The sequence below is a fragment of the Dasypus novemcinctus genome, chromosome X (genome assembly GCF_030445035.2).
Source record: "Dasypus novemcinctus isolate mDasNov1 chromosome X, mDasNov1.1.hap2, whole genome shotgun sequence".
NCBI classification, from domain to species: Eukaryota; Metazoa; Chordata; class Mammalia; order Cingulata; family Dasypodidae; genus Dasypus; species Dasypus novemcinctus.
The window spans coordinates 95902966-95919313 of NC_080704.1; positions in this window are offsets into that span (position 1 = coordinate 95902966).

Genomic DNA, 16348 nt, shown 5'->3' on the forward strand with positions numbered 1-16348 from the left:
AGCCACTCTGGATCCCTGGGAGAAACATCAAATCCGCCACCGGCCAGCAGCAGGTCCCAACGACGGATGATGAGAGCACTCGCCCATCGGATGGAGAGGCTGAACGTGGCCACGCATCCAGTTCATGACACCCTCCTCCTTGGACAGCTAGTACAACTTGCTGTCTGCACCTTGGCTTCAAACAAGAAACCTAAAAATCTACGCTCTCTCCTGCTTTTCATGTTAGCCCTGTTCCCCTCCGCGTCCTCCCCCCCCAACGTCGAGAGCCCCGGCATATTAAAAATAAAGGGGGAGATGTGGGAGGAGGGGCACCCGGCTTGCCTCAGTGGCAAACAGTGCAGCAAGAGGTGACACCGCCTCTGCCCACTGGGCCTAGACAAGGTGACCACGCCTGACTAGGCCTTTGCTGCTAATGGCTAGCCGGCACCGCCCTCCCCATTCCTATCTCCTGCCTAGCCCAGCTCTCACTTCCCCTCCCCCCCTCCCTTAAACCTAATCTCTTAGTACGCTGTTTGCCCAGCAACAGCTTACAACCACCTATCAGCTTAGTAACAGTGTCAGCCTATCAAGAGTTAGCACATACTCTACTGGCCAATCACTAGCCCAATGCCAGAACATTGCCTTATATGGAAACAGCATTTGCCCTAGCCAATCAGAACCCACCACACCACTCCCCAATCCTATAAATCTGCATCCCCTTCCACAATAAACCAGACTTGTGCCATCAGCCTGTCTCCGCGACTCCTTCCTGGGTTGTGCACCCTCCACGCCTTCGGAGCCCCTGAGGGAAGCCTCAGCGGCCGTACGAGGCTTTCTTCCCCACGCCAGGGACCCCTCTCATCCCACAACGGGACCCCACTTGTCCCACAACAGGGACCCCGCTTGTCCCATAACAGGGACCCCGTTTCGTCCCTCAATAGTTGACTGTAAGTGCACCTGATTTTCTAGGAAATTATTGTATGTTGATTTTAGTCTGATATAGCAGCTGGTAGGACATTTAATGAACTAGAAAACTAACTTTGAAATGTATTTAGAAAGGAAAGAGGCACCAAATAGCCAAAGACATATTGAAAAAGAAAAATGCAATTGAAGGAATCACACTACTTGACTTTAAAACATGCTACTAAGATAGAATGATCAAAATGGCATGGTAATGGCACAAGGATAGACACACTGACCAATGGAACCGAATTGAGAGTCCTGATATAAATCCTCATGTATACAGTCATCTGATATTCAACAAGGCTGCCAAGCCCACTCAACTCAGAGAGAATGGTCTCTTCAAAAAATGGTGCCTGGAGAATTGGATATCCATAGGACTATTAATTAAAAAGGTAATGTTTTAATATAACCTTTATAATTTGGATACATTTTTAATTTTTTATTAATTGTCTTTTAAAAATATACATGAATCATACAAAATTTTACATTAAAAATATAAGGGAAGTGGACTTGGCCCAATGGATAGGGTTTCTGCCTACCACATGAGAGGTCTGTGGTTCAAACTGCGGGCCTCCTTGACTGGTGTGGAGCTGGCCCATGTGCAGTGCTGATGCACACAAGGAGTGCCATACCATGCAGAGTTGTCCCCCACATAGGGAAGCCCCACACGCAAGGAGTGCACACTGTAAGGAGAGCCACCCAGCGGAAAGAAAGTTCAGCCTGCCCAAGAATGGAACCACACACATGAAGAGCTGACACAACAAGATGATTCAACAAAAAGAAACACAGATTCCTGGTGCTGCTGATAAGGATAGAAATGGTCACAGAAGAACACACAGCGAATGGACACATAGAGCAGACAACTGGGGGGGAGGGGAGAGAAATAAATAAAAAATAAATCTTAAAAAAATATATATAAGACGTTCCCATATATTGCACTCCCCACATCCCCACTCTTACCACATCAACAACTTTTTTCATTAGTGTGTTACATTCATTCCATTTGATGAGTACATTTTGGAGCATTGCTACATAGCAAGGATTATAGTTTATGTTGTATTTTACACTCTCTCCCAGTCCATTCATTGGGTTATGGCAGGATATATAATGTCCTGCATCTGTCCCTGCAATATCATTGAGGAAAACTCCACGAGCTGAAAGTGTCCCAATATAACACTTCTTTTTCCCTCTCCTTGCCTTTAGCAATTCCTGTGGCCACTGTCTTCACATCAGTGATATAATTTTTGCTAGAGTCACAATAATTCTCTAGTAGAATACCAGTAAGTCCACTCTAATCCATATTTTATTCCTCCAAACTGAGGACCCTGGGATGGCAATGTCCACTCCAACTCTAAATTGAGAGGGGACTTAGATCCCACATGGCTGATGGGTTGAATTCTGCTTGCAGCTGTAGACTCTTTAGACAACCTGGGATTGTGGTGGAACATCCTCAACTCCCCATTAACTGACCTATGTAAGTCAATGAACGCGAGAGTGGGTTTTGCAACTCTTCTAAGGTTATGGACCCAACTGGCTCATAGACAGTCCAAGACTCCTGAACATTCACCAAACCTAGCACTGACTACAGCTTCAGTAAAAATGACAGAAGATGTCACATCTGAGTCAATATCTATCACACTCAGGAGCACAAATTACAAAGTAGGGCCCACTGGTAAGGCACTGAACTCCAAGGCTATGTGTCATGACCGTAGGACCTGGATGGCTCCGTAGTTCTCAGGAGAACCATTACCTGAGGTTTCATCTACTTTGGCTGCCTCTGAGATCCTCCTGAGATGTGTGTAGGCATGACCCCTCTGATGACCTCCTGACCCATTTTGAAGTCTCTTAGCCATATAAACTCATTTGTCTTTAACATGTCCCCCTTTCATTCAAGGTCTTTTTCTGGTTGCATCACCAGCTGGTTCTTCATTGTAATCCCTCAGCACCAGGGAGGATTATTCCTGGGAGTCAGGTACCATGCTCGGGGGAAGGTAATACATTTACATGCTGAGTTTGGCTTAGAGAATGGCCACATTTGAGCTACATGGATGTTATCAGGAGATAACTCTTTCGCACCCTGTAGCTCTAGGCCTAGTTGAAATGTCAAGCACACAGACTAATAAGCATAGACATCAGTATCAAGGGTCCAGCCTTGGACCATCCTTCTTCATTGTTCTTTGCCCTTGTACTTGGGGGATTGTTGCTGTTGTTCCATTGGGGAGTGCAACAGAGTTTACAGTAATGGGAACCCAGCACTCCCTCAATTGTCATGTGAAACACTTCTCCCTATGTCAGTACCCATCAAACATCTTAACATATCTATATACCCTATATGCATGCCCTGGAGGACTCCCTCCCACCCATGCATGCACCATCAATGTCACCCCACATCAGTTCTCCTTCCCTGCCACAGTTGAGCCCCTCTGTGAACCAAAACTTCTTCAGAAATGAAGTCTAGTATATTGCCATATTAAATTAATAGGAAAATGAAATAGTAATGATAGGTTTAAAGATTAGAAAGAGAATACATAGTCACTTAGAAGAAAACTAAAATAAAGTAAAAAATAAATTGGGATATTAAAAAATGAAAAATATCATAATTTTTGATGTTTTGCCTTTCATAACTATAAGAGGTTTTGCCCTCTATGTGAAATGACAAGGCAATCCCTTCTATTTCTTCCTCAGTGTCTACACCCATTTTTAATTTTTATTATATCTCCAAAACAGTTTTAGCTCACAGTAAAGTGACATGTAGAATATAGGGAACTCCCATATAACCAACATCAAACCCTTTTCCCCCTTCCCCAGCAATGATCTTTTTACATGTGGATGTAACATTTGCTGTAACTGATGTACAGATACTGAAACAACTACTAACCATGGTTCCATTATGGTTTACAATTTAGACTATAGACCTTAATAAATTGTTGGTGATATGTAACATGTCCTGTATCCATCACTGCAGGTTCATGCAGAACACTTCCATTGCCCCCTAGTTATCTCCTCTTCCAACTATTCTTTTCCTCTCTCCCTCTCCCCTCAGTGCCCACAGTGACAACCAACCTTCAGTCTTTGAAGGGAAAGATTCATTAATGCTTTCAACAATGCTGAGGGCATGACACACTTGTCTGTTCTCCCCCACTGTGAGCCACCCATGCTCTCAAGACTCACCCTCCCATTTGTTTGAGAACATCAGTCCTCCCCAGGATGGGGTCATAACACATTCCGGTTCATTGTATGGGTCTCCACCAACTGATATAACACACTATGACATGAACACTCACACACTCTCTAAAAGCCTGCCTCAGGTACACTTTGTGCCAGATGCTCCCTTTCAAACACCTTAAATCACTAATTTTTCCTTGTTATATTTTCTAAAGTGCTTTCTCAACATTATAGTTTCAACAAACACCCGACAATTTCCTATGTTCACTTGCTCCTCCCCAACCGTCCCCCCAGTTCGTTGGACCATCTGACCTATCATCCCAACCCAGGTCCTCTTCAAGCCTGCAAAACCAAACCCAATATTATCCCAATGCCCCCAACTTATTCCTTCATTGCACAACTACTTACTTCCACTTTTATCATAGATTTCACTCTCGAGGGCATTGGCTCACAACCTTCCTCTCCCCCCATATTTCCTGTAAGCCTATCCTCCAGTCCTTAGCACTCTGACACAGCTTGATTTGATTAATTAATTTCAGCGAGGTCACGTAGAATTTGTCTTTCAATGTCTGGCTTGCTTCATTAAACTTAATGTACTCAAGATTCATCCATATTATCCCATGTGTTAGTACTACATTCCTTCTTATACCTGAGTAGTATTGCATTTTATGCATATGCCACCTTTTGTTTATCCATTCATCAACTGATGGGCATTTGGGTAGATTCCAACTTTTGGCAATAGGGAATAATGCTGCTGTGAACATTGGTGTGTATATATTGGTGTCATTGTTTTCAGTTCTTCTGAGTATAAACCCATCAGTGGAATTGCTGGGTAATATGGCGTATCTCTACCTAGTTATTTGCAGAACTGCCAAACTGTCCTCCATAATGGCTGGATCCTTCTACATTCCCACCAGCAGTGAGTGAGTATTCCCATTCCTCCACATCCTCTTCAACACTTGTAGTCCTCTGATATTTAATAGCCACCAGTCTAATGGGTAAAAGATGGTATGTCATTGTAGTTTTAATTTGAATTTCCATAATAGTTAATGATGTTGAGCATATTTTCATGTGTTTTTAGCCTTTTGTATTTCATCTTTGGAGAAGCTTCTGTTCAAATGTCTTACCCATTCTTAGAAAATGGTTCTTTATCTTTTTATTTTTGAGATATAGGATTTCTTCATATATGTAGGATATTAGGCTTCTATCAGATGTATGGTTACCAAATATTTTCTCCCATTGAGTAGGCTGTCTTTTCACTTTCTTGATAAACTCCTTTGAGGTCCAAAAGTCTTTAATTTTAAGTAGGTTCCATTTATCTATTTTTTCTTTCACTGCTCATGCTTTGGGTATGACGTTCATGAAGCCATTTCCTATTACAAGATCTTGTAGATGTTTCCCTACATTGTTTTCCAAAGTCCTTTATCATCTTTGTTCTCATATTTAAATCTCTGATTCATCTTGAGTTGATTTTTATATAAGGTGTGAGATGGTAATCCTCTTTCATTCTTTTGCATATAAATATCCAGTTCTCCAGGCACCATTTGCTGAACAGACCATTTTCTCTGAGTTGGTGGTGGCCTTGTCAAATATCAGATGACTGTATATGCAAGGGTCTATATCTGAACTATCAATTCAGTTCCATTGGTCAGTATGTCTATCCTTGTGCCAATACTATGCTGTTTTGACCACTACATCTTCATAGTATATTTTAATGTCAGGTATTGTAATTTCTTTGATTTCCTTGTTCTTTTACAATATGTATTTGGCTATTTGAGGCCTCTTTTCATTCCAAATAAATTTCAATTAGTTTTTCCAGTTCATTAAAAATGCTGTGTTGATTTTTATTGGGAATTGCATCAAATTTTAAGATCAGTTTGGTTAGGATAGACATCTTAATGATATTTAGCCTTCCTAACAATCAGTAGGGAATATTCTTCCATTTATTTAATCCTTATTTGATTTCCTTTATCAGTGTTATTAGTTTTCTCTGTACAAGTCTTTTACATCTTTAGTTAAATTGATTCCTAGGTATTTGATTTTTAAATTTACTGTTGTAAACGGTATTTTTTTTCTTGATTTCCTCCTCCATTCCTCATTATTGGTTTGCAGATATGCTACTGAATTTTGTGCATTGATCTTATATCCTGCGACTTTACTGAACTCAGTTATAAGTTCTGAAAGTTTTGTTGTTGATTTCTCTGGGCTTTCTATGTATAGGGGCACGTTGTCTGCAAATAGTGAAATTTTTACATCTTCCTTTCCAATTTTGATGCCTTTTATATCTGTTCCTTGCCTCAGTTCTCAAGCAAGTACTTCGAACACAATGTTAAATGGGGGTGGGGTGATAGTGGGCATCCTTGTCTTGTTCATGATCTTAAAGGAAAAAAAATTAGAATTTTACCATTCTAATTCATGTAAGCTGTGGGTTTTTCATATATACCATTTATTGTGTTCAAATAGTTTACTTCTATTCCTATCTTTTACAGTATTTTTACCAGGAAAGGGTACTGTATTTTGTCAAATGCTTTTTATGCATCTATAGATACAATCGTGTGATTTTTTTTTCCTTTGATCAGTTTATATGGTATATTACATTGATTGATTTTGTTATGGTGAAACATTCTTGCATACCAGCGATGAAACCCACTTGGTCATGGTGTATGATTTGTTTGATGTGTTGTTGAATATGATTAGTAAATATTTTGTTGAGGATTTTAGCATGTAGGTTCATTAGAGAGAATGGTCTGTAATTTTCTTTTCTTATTGTGTATCATGTTAGCTGTGCATTTTTCATATCTTCTTAATCATGTATCAACAACAACTTACATTAATGTGATACATTTGTTACAGTCACTGAACACATATTAAAGCATTGCTACTAACCATGGTCAATAGTTACATTATAATTTACACTTTCACTGTACATTAGAGATTTTGACAAAATGTATAATGGCCTGTATCTGTCATTGCAATGTCATTCAGAACAATTCCAATATCCCCAAAATGCCCCATATTACACCTCTTCTTCCTTCTACCTCCCCCTCAGTACCCTGATGTCCACTGCCTTTATATAAATGTTACAAGATTTTCCATTGATGTAATAATAATAAATTTACTTTAGTCCATAGTTGCATTCCCCCTTATGTTGCTCTTTCCTCAATCTTGAGGATTTTAGGATGGTGATGCCTACTCTGTTTTTGATTGAGAGGGGGCTAAGAGTCTATGGGACAGAGGGATGGAACTCCCTTGCTTGTAGTTAATTGTACATACTCAGTTTTTTGGGGTCAGTCATTGTCCTTCATTATTTTGTTAGTTTTCCGGGTAAGTCTATGAATTGGAGAGTGGGTTTTGCAACATTGCTGAGATTCAGGGCTCAACTGGCATTGAAAGAGACTGAAGGTTTAAGTCTCTTGTACATATATTTAATAAGTAGAGACCTAAATATATGTTCAAATAAAAGGGACAGAAGAGGCGTGTATAGGGAAATAACAAATGAGTCTAACTCTGTTACATTGTAGAACATATATTTCAAGATAAGGACCACAGACTCGGTGCCAAATTCCTGAGATTGTCTGCCCTGCCTATACTGTTTAGATGTCTCTAGAGCCCTCAGGAGCACCCCTGCTTGAGGCACCTTTTACTGTGGCAGGCAATGAGATTCTCCTGGGACATGTATAAGTATAACTTGTGGAATGACCTCCCAACTCACTTTGAAATCTTTTAACCATAAAAACTCATTTGTATTTAGTATTTCCCCATTTTGGTCAAGGTCTTTTACAAAATGCATTGTTAGTTGGTACGTGGTAGCAATACCTCCATTGTCAAGGGGATCATCCCCAGGAAATATGCCTTACACCAGGGGAAAGTAGAAAATTTATAGACTGATTTTGGCTTATAGAAAGGCCAGTTTTGAGCAAGAAGAAGGCTTTCAGGAAGTAACTCCTAGGCAAATATAATACTAAGCTAAGTTTCCTTTTCACAGGAACAAGGTTCATAATTAAAACCACCAATATTAAGGGCCTGGCATATTGGTCTGTCCTCATTCACTAGGCAATGCTTGTGTACTGTAGGGAATCTTGCCATTCTATTAGAGAATAGAGCAGGAATTTTTGAGATGGGAATTCCATATTCTTTCACTTATTGTATGGGTCTCTCCCACTGAGACAACACTCCTGACAACTTGAACATATCAATATTACATAAAGTCTTACACTGGATACAACCCTGCTCACACATTCCCCCATCACTAACTCCCTACACCAGTAATCCTCTCCTGCCACAGATGCGATCCTTCTGCAATCCAAAACCTTTCCAATACCAAAGCCTAAAATAAATGTTTAAAAATAATAAAAATTAAAAAAACCTTTTCCATGTGTCTTCCATCACCATATATTATCTTTTATGTATAGTAAAGTTTTTTTCTGTATGTCCCTGTGTCTTTTTTTATTTTTTGCTTTATGTAAAAAAGAAGATTTAGGTTACCAAAAAGTTACATAGAAAATAAAGGAGATTAGCCTATATCCCACCCTCTTAATTTTTTTTAATGTTACATTTAAAAAATGAGGGCCCGTATACCCTCCATCAACTCACCCCATTCCTCCCACAGGAACAACCTCTGTCATCACTTCAACATTCATTGCATTTGGTGAATACATTTTGGAGCACTGCTACACCACATGGATAATGGTTTACATTGTAGTCTACACTCTCCCACAGTCCACCCTGTGAGTCATGGCAGGACATGCAATGTCCAGCATCTGTCCCTGCAGTATGAACCAGGACAACTCCAAGTACTGAAAATGCCCCCACATCTTATCTCTTCTTCCCTCTCCCGACACTCAGCAGCTACCATGGCCACTTCCCCCATATCAATGCTACAATTTCTTCCATTATTACTCACATTAGGTACATAGTAGAATATCAGTAAGTTCACTCTAATCCATACTCTATTCCTCCACTCTGTGGACCCAGGGATGGTTATGACCACTCCACCTCTATATTGAGAGGGAGCTTAGATTCTACATGGATGATATATGCAATTCTCCTGCTTGCAGTTGTAGGCACTCTTGGCTCCCTGGTGTGGTGGTTGACCTTCTTCACCTCCCTGTTTGCTGGGGGGGGGGGGTGGTGGCGTAAGTCCAGTAAACCAGAGGGTTGGGGTTGTAAGTCTGCTGAGGCTCAGAGTCTGTCTGTCACATGAACTGTCCAGTGATTCAGGTCTCCTGAGTATACACCAACTCCATCGTGAACCACAGGTCTGGTAAAAGTAACAGAAAAGGCATGTGTGGAAATGTCACATCTGAATCCAACTTCATCACATTCAGGAACACAAACTCCAAAGTAGGGCCAACTGACATGGCACTGAACTCCAGAGCCATCTGCCAGGACCACAGAATTTGTGGGTCTCTGTAGCTCTAAGGAGAACCAGTACCTGGGTTTGTATCTACTTTGGCTGTCTCTGGGACTCTGCTGAGGCATGCATAAGCATTACCCCTCTGATGACCTCCTGACTCTTTTTTGGAAACTCATAGCCATATAAACTCATTTGTCCTTTCCATTTCCCCCTTTTATTCAAGGTAAAAAAAGCAATTTTTAACACCTGATCCTACATGTAGGCTGAGATATTCTGCTGGTCTGAATTGACTTTTTTATTCAACGTCTTTTTCTAGTTACATCATCAGCTGGTGCTTGGCAGTAATCCCTCAGTGCCAGGGAGGCTTTTCCCAGGGAGTCATGTCCCATGCTGAGTGGAAGGTAATGCATTTACATGCTGAGTTTGACTTCGAGAGTGGCCACATTTGAGCAACATGGAGGGTCTCAGGAGGTAACTCATAGGCATCCTGCGGCTCTAGGCCTAGTTCATATTTCAGGTGCACAGGCTCGTCAGCATAGTCATCAGTATCAAAGGCTCATTGTTACACCATCCTTCTTCCATCTTTTTGAAATAATGAATAATGCCACTATGAACATTGCTGTGTATATATCTGTTTGTGTCCCTCCTTTCAATTCTTCTGGTTGTATACCCAGGAGTGGGATTGCTGGATCATATCACAGTTCTATACTTTCCTGTGTACCTGCCAAACTGTCCTCCGTAATGGCTGCACAATTCTTCATTCCCACCAGCAGTAGATGTGTGTTCCCTGTCTTCTCCATCTTCTCCAGCACTTCTAGTTCTCTGTTTCCTTAATAGCCACCAGTTCAATAACTGTAAGATGATATCTGATTTTAGTTTTAACTTGCTTTTCCCTAGTAGACAGTAATGCTGGAAATGTTTTCATGTGCTTCATTTCTATTTTTTCTTTTGAAAACTGTCTAATCAAATCTATTGACATTTTTAAAAATGGTTTGTTTTCTTTTATTTTTGAAATATAAGATTTCTTTATATATACTGTCCCTTATACGATAAATGCTTATCAAATAATTTATCCTGTTGATTAGGGTGCCTTTTCACTTTATTGACAAACAACTTTGAAGCAAAAATATTTTTCATTTTGTGCTGTTATCACTTACAATTTTTTCCTTGCCCTTTAGGTGTAAAAATTATGAAACCATTTCCTTCTACAAAAGAGCATAGATATTTCCCTGCTTTAGCTTCTAGGAGTTTTATAGTATTGTCTCTTATATTTGGATCTTTGTTACATCTTCAGTTAATATTTCATAGGGCTTGAGATGGTGATGATATCATTCTTTGTGTATGTATACCCAGTTCTCCAAGCACAAATTGTTGAAGAGTCTGTTCTGTCCCAGTTCAGTGGGCTTGGTGTCTTTGAAAAATATCAGTTGACCATATATATGAGGATCTGTATAAGAAGTCTAAATTTGGTTCCATTTGTCAGTATTTCTATCCTTGTGGAAATACCATGCAGTTTTGACAAAGGTGGTTTTTGGTATGCTTTAGAGTCAGGGAGCATGATTCATCTAATTTTGGTTTTCTTTTTCAATAATTTTTTGCTTATTAGGGACTTCACATCCTTCCAAATAAATTCCATAATTTGCTTTTCCAATTCAATTAAAAAATGCTGTTGTAAATTTTATTGGGATTGCATTAAATCTGTAAATCAGTAAATCAATTAGAATAGAAATCTTAATGATTTTTAATCATCTGATCCATGAACATGAAATAGTCTTCCATTTATTTTGGTCTTTGATTTACTTTAGCAATGTTGTTTGTATAACTCATTTTTACATATAGTTAAATTTATTCCCAGATATTGATATTTTTTTTGCTATTGTAAATTGATTTTTTTCCCCAAATTCCTCCTGCAATTTCTCATTATTGGTCTACAGAAATGCTACTGCATTTTGCATGTTGATCTAATATCCTGCTACTTTAATGAACTCATTTATCTACTGTAGAAGATTTATTGTGTGTGTGTTTTTTTTCAGGACTTTCTATGTATAGAACTATGTCATCTGCAAATAGTGAGATTTTTACTTCTTCCTTTCCAATGTGGATGCCTTCTATTTCTTTTGCTTGACTAAGAACTCAAGCAGGTACTTCTAACACAATGTTAAATAAGAGTGGTGATCGTGGATATTCTTGTCTTATTCCATATCTTAGAGGAAAAGACTTTAGCAATTTACCATTGAATGTTAGCTGGTTTTTCATAGATAACCTTTATCATATTGGGAAAAATTCCTTCTATTCCTTTCTTTTGAAGTATTTATATTAAGAAATGATGCTATATTTTGTCAAATGCTTTCTCTGCAGCAATAGCAATGATCATGTCATTTTTTTTCTGTCTAACTGTTGTTTGGTTTATTACATTGATTGATTTCCTTTGTTTTTGTTTTTGTTTTTATTAGTACTGGGGATTGATTTCAGGACCTCATACATGCGAAGCAGGCACACAACTACTGAGCCATATCTACTCGTCAATAAGTGTTGGTTTTTTTTTTGTTTGTTCTTTTTATTTTTAGGAGGTACCAAGGATCAATCCCTGGACCTAATATATGAGAAACGGGTGTTCAACCATTTGAGCCACCTCAACTCATGACTGATTTTGTTTCATCCCTGAATAGCAGCAATGAAACCCACTTGATCATGATGTATAATTCATTTGATGTGTTGCTGGACATGACTAGCAAGTATTTTTGTTGAGAATTTAGCATCCAGATTCATTAGAGAAATTGGTCAGAAATTTTTTTTTCTTGTGGCATCTTTATGTAGCTTATGTAGCTTAGGGTGATGTAGTAATACATCTTTATGTAGTAATAGGGTGATTTTGGCATCATAGAATGAGTTAGGAAAGGTTCCCTCTGCTTCTATTTTTTGAAAGAGTTTAAGCAGGATTGGTGTTAATTCTTTCCAGAATGATTGGTATAATTCATCTGTGAAGCTATTTTGTCCTGAGCTTTTCTTAGATTAGATGTTTTTGATGACTAATTCAATCTCAATTTTTGTGATTGGTTTGTTGAGTTAATCAGTTTCTCCTTTTGCCAATATAGGCTGCTTGTGTATTTCTGGAAATTAGTCCAATTCATCTAAGCTATCCATCTTGTTGGCATAAAATTTTCCAAAGGATCCTATTGTGATGCCCTTTATTTCTGTGGGATCAATGTTGATATCACCTCTCTCATTTTAAAAAAAATTACATATTTGTCTCTTTTCTCTTTTTTCATTTTAGTCTAGCTAAGTTTTTTTCACATGTATTAATCTACTCAAAGAATCAATTTTATTTTGTGAATTTTTTCTTGAGATCTTTCATTCTCAATTTCATTCAGTTCTGCTCTAATCTTTGTTATTTCCTTCTTTCTGCTTTCTTTGATATTAGTTTTTTGTTCTTTTCCTAGTACACTTAGGTCTTCAATTTTAGCTCTTTCTTCTTTTTAATATAAACATTCATCACTAAAAATTTCCATCTCAGCACTTCTTTTGATGCACTTCATAAGTTTTGATATATTGTATTTTCCTTTTTATTCATTACAAGGTAGTTACTGTTTTTTTTTTTGCGGGGGGTGATTTCCTCCTTGAGCCACTGATTGTCTAAGAGTGTTTTGTTTAACATCCATATCTTTGTTTCTATTTTGTTTTTCTCAGTGATGTCTTCATTGATATCCAGCTTCATTATGTTGTGGTCTGAGAAACTAATTTGTACAATTTCAGGGCAATCTTTCTGAATTCACTGATACTTGTTCTGTGGCCTAGCCTATGGTTTACCTGGAGAAGGATCCATGTGCACTTGAGAAGAATGTATATCTTGCTGTATTTGTGTGTAATGTTCTGCTTATGTCTATTAGGTTTAGATCTAATGTATTATTAAAGTTCTCTGTTTCTTTATTATTATCCTCTCTAGATGTTCTTTCTAATGGTGATAATGTTGCATTAAAGTCCTGCAATATAACTGTAGAGGTGTTTATTTCACCCCTTAGTTTTTCCATGTTTGTTTCATATTTTGAGGCACACTGGATAGTTTCATAAATGTTTATCATTCTTCATTCTTCTAGATAGAATATCCCTTTTATTAATATAGAGTGTCTTTCTTTGGCTCTTGCTATGGTTTTGCATTTAAATTCCATTTTGTCTGATATTGGTGTAGCTACTCACACTCTTTATTGTTTGCATATAAAATAATTTTCAAACTTGCAATCTCCTTGCATAACTGGGTTTAAGGTGAACTTCTTGTAGACAGCATACAATGAATCATTTCCATATCTGTTCTGCCAATCTGTCTTTTGTTTGGAGAGTTTATTCCACTAACATTCAATGTTATTACTGTTAAGGCAGTGCTTACATTAGCCATTTTTTATTTAGTTTTGTAGATGTCATATTTTGGTTTTATTTCTCTTTTTATCATTGTAGTTATTCTTACTTGCAGTTTTCCTTTCTACACTTTTTTCCACATTCTCTGTCCTGTTTTTACTTTTCAATCTACAGAAACCCATATTTCTTTAATGGCAGGTTTCTTGTTGACATACTCTTTTAATTCATGTTTATCTGTGAAAATTTTGAACTCTTCCTCATTTTTCAATGCCAGGTTTGCTGTATACAAAATTCTTGGAAGACAGATTTTTTTTTCCTTTATCTCCTTAACGTTGCCATACCATGGCCTTCTCATCTCCATGGCTTCAGATGAAAAATAAGTGCTTAATCTCATCTAGCTTCCTTTGTATGTAATGGATCTCATTTATCTTGCTACTTTTAGTATATTCTCTTTGTCTTGAGTGTTGGACAATTTGATAAGTATATTTCTCTGGGTAGGCATCTTAAAATTTATACTGTTTGATGTGTGCTGCACTTTCTGGACATGTACATCCATGTCATTCAAAAAATTGGAAAATTTTTAGCCATTATTTCCTCCAACAATCTTTCTACCCCCTTTGCCTTCTCTTCTCCATCTGGGATGCCTATAATGCATATGTTTGAATTTTTTTGAGTTGTTATTCAATTCCCTAAGTCCATGTTGATGGTTTTCTATCTTTTTAAATATCTTTTTTGCTATCTGTGTAATTTCAGATTTAGAATCTTTGATGTCACTAATTCTTTCTTCTGTCTGTTCAAATATGCTGCTATGTCCCTTCTCACATATTTTTGATTTCTTGCATTTTACCATTCATCGCCATCAGATCTGTTATGTTTTTATGTATGTTTACAGTTCCTTCTTTTTTTCAAAAGATGTATTTATTTATTTATTTCTCTCCCCTCCTCCCCCCGGCCAGTCGTCTGCTCTCTGTGTCCATTTGCTGCGTGTTCTTCTTTGTCCGCTACTGTTGTCAGTGGCACGGGAATCTGTGTTTCTTTTTGCTGCATCATCTTGTTCTGTCAACTCTCTGTGTGTGTGGTGCCATTCCTGGGCAGGCTGAACTTTCTTTCCTGCTGGGCGGCTCTCCATATAGGACACACTCCTTGCACATGGGACTCCCCTGCATGGGGACACCCATGCATGGCAGAGCACTCCTTGCACGCATCAGCACTGCACATGGGCCAGCTCCACATGGATAAAGGAGGCCTGGGATTTGAACCACGGACTCCCATGTGGTAGGCAAATGCCCTAACCATTGGGCCAAGTCAGCTTCCCAACAGTTCCTTCTTTAGTTCCCCCAGTGTCTTAATAATATCTTTTATCTCTTCCTACACATTGTTAATTTAATTCATGATATTTATATGGATATCCTTGATTAGTTGTTCCACATTCTGCATCTCCTTCTGTTTTTTAGTTTGTTCATTAGGCTATACCATGTCTTCTTGATTCTTAGAATGTCTTGAGGGCCTTATTCAGACAGTTTATTTCTCTTTCTCCTCTATACTTTTATTTTGTTTTGTTTTGTGTTAACTTTCCTCTTTGAAAGTGGGATGCACATAATCTGTATCCTTGCAGTTGTCCATATTTCCCTGAAAAAAAATTAAGAACATAGAGAAGGAAAGAGAAGAGAAAAGTATAATAGTAATTATTAAAAAAAAAAAGATAGAAAAGGAAATATAGAAGAGCCAGAAAAAATAAATAACAAAAGTGAGAAATCATAAAAAGCACAAAGGTATAAGAATTTTTTAAAATGTGGAAAAATACAAAGCAAGAAATAAAATGAAACTAGAAAAAACTTAGAGTAATAGAAAAGACTGGATAGATGTGAAGAGAAGCGGAAGAAATAAAAGACCAAACAAGAGAAGGTGGAATGAAAGAATTTTAATGGAAGAGGGAAAAATGGAAGAAAGAAAAGGAATAATGAAACCAATGAGAAAAAAAATAAGGAAAAGACAAAGAAAGGAAATGCAGTAATAGAAAATAGAAAAAAAAAACAACTTAGGAAAGAACAAACTTCTCTCTTAGGCCTCTAGGAGACATCTCAGTGTGCCAGTGATTATCAATCACCCTCTTTCCTGCTCTCCACTGGCTTTAGAGAATAAAATTTAAAAAAATCAAAATAAATTTAAAAATTAGAAAACAAAAATTAATATAAAATAACAGATCAAAAAACCTAAAAATCATCTCAGTCTTTAATTTCCTCTCACAAGGTGCTAGCTGGGTGGATGCTTGACATCCCTGCTGGATCATTCTTTGCATCCCTTCTCTTAAGCAGTACCAGGTATTAAACCAGGGACCTAGTAGATGTGAAGCAGGAATTCATCCACTGAGATATACCCACTGCATAGGTTAGGTAGGCTTCTAAATATTTATCTGCCTGTCCCCTCCCTCTCTTCCCTCAGGTTGGGTTTCTAACTTTTTCCTTGTTATCTCCCCTGGTTTCCTTCTCTCCAGCATTGTTAGCTCACCCTCTCATTGATGTAGTTCCTTTCTCC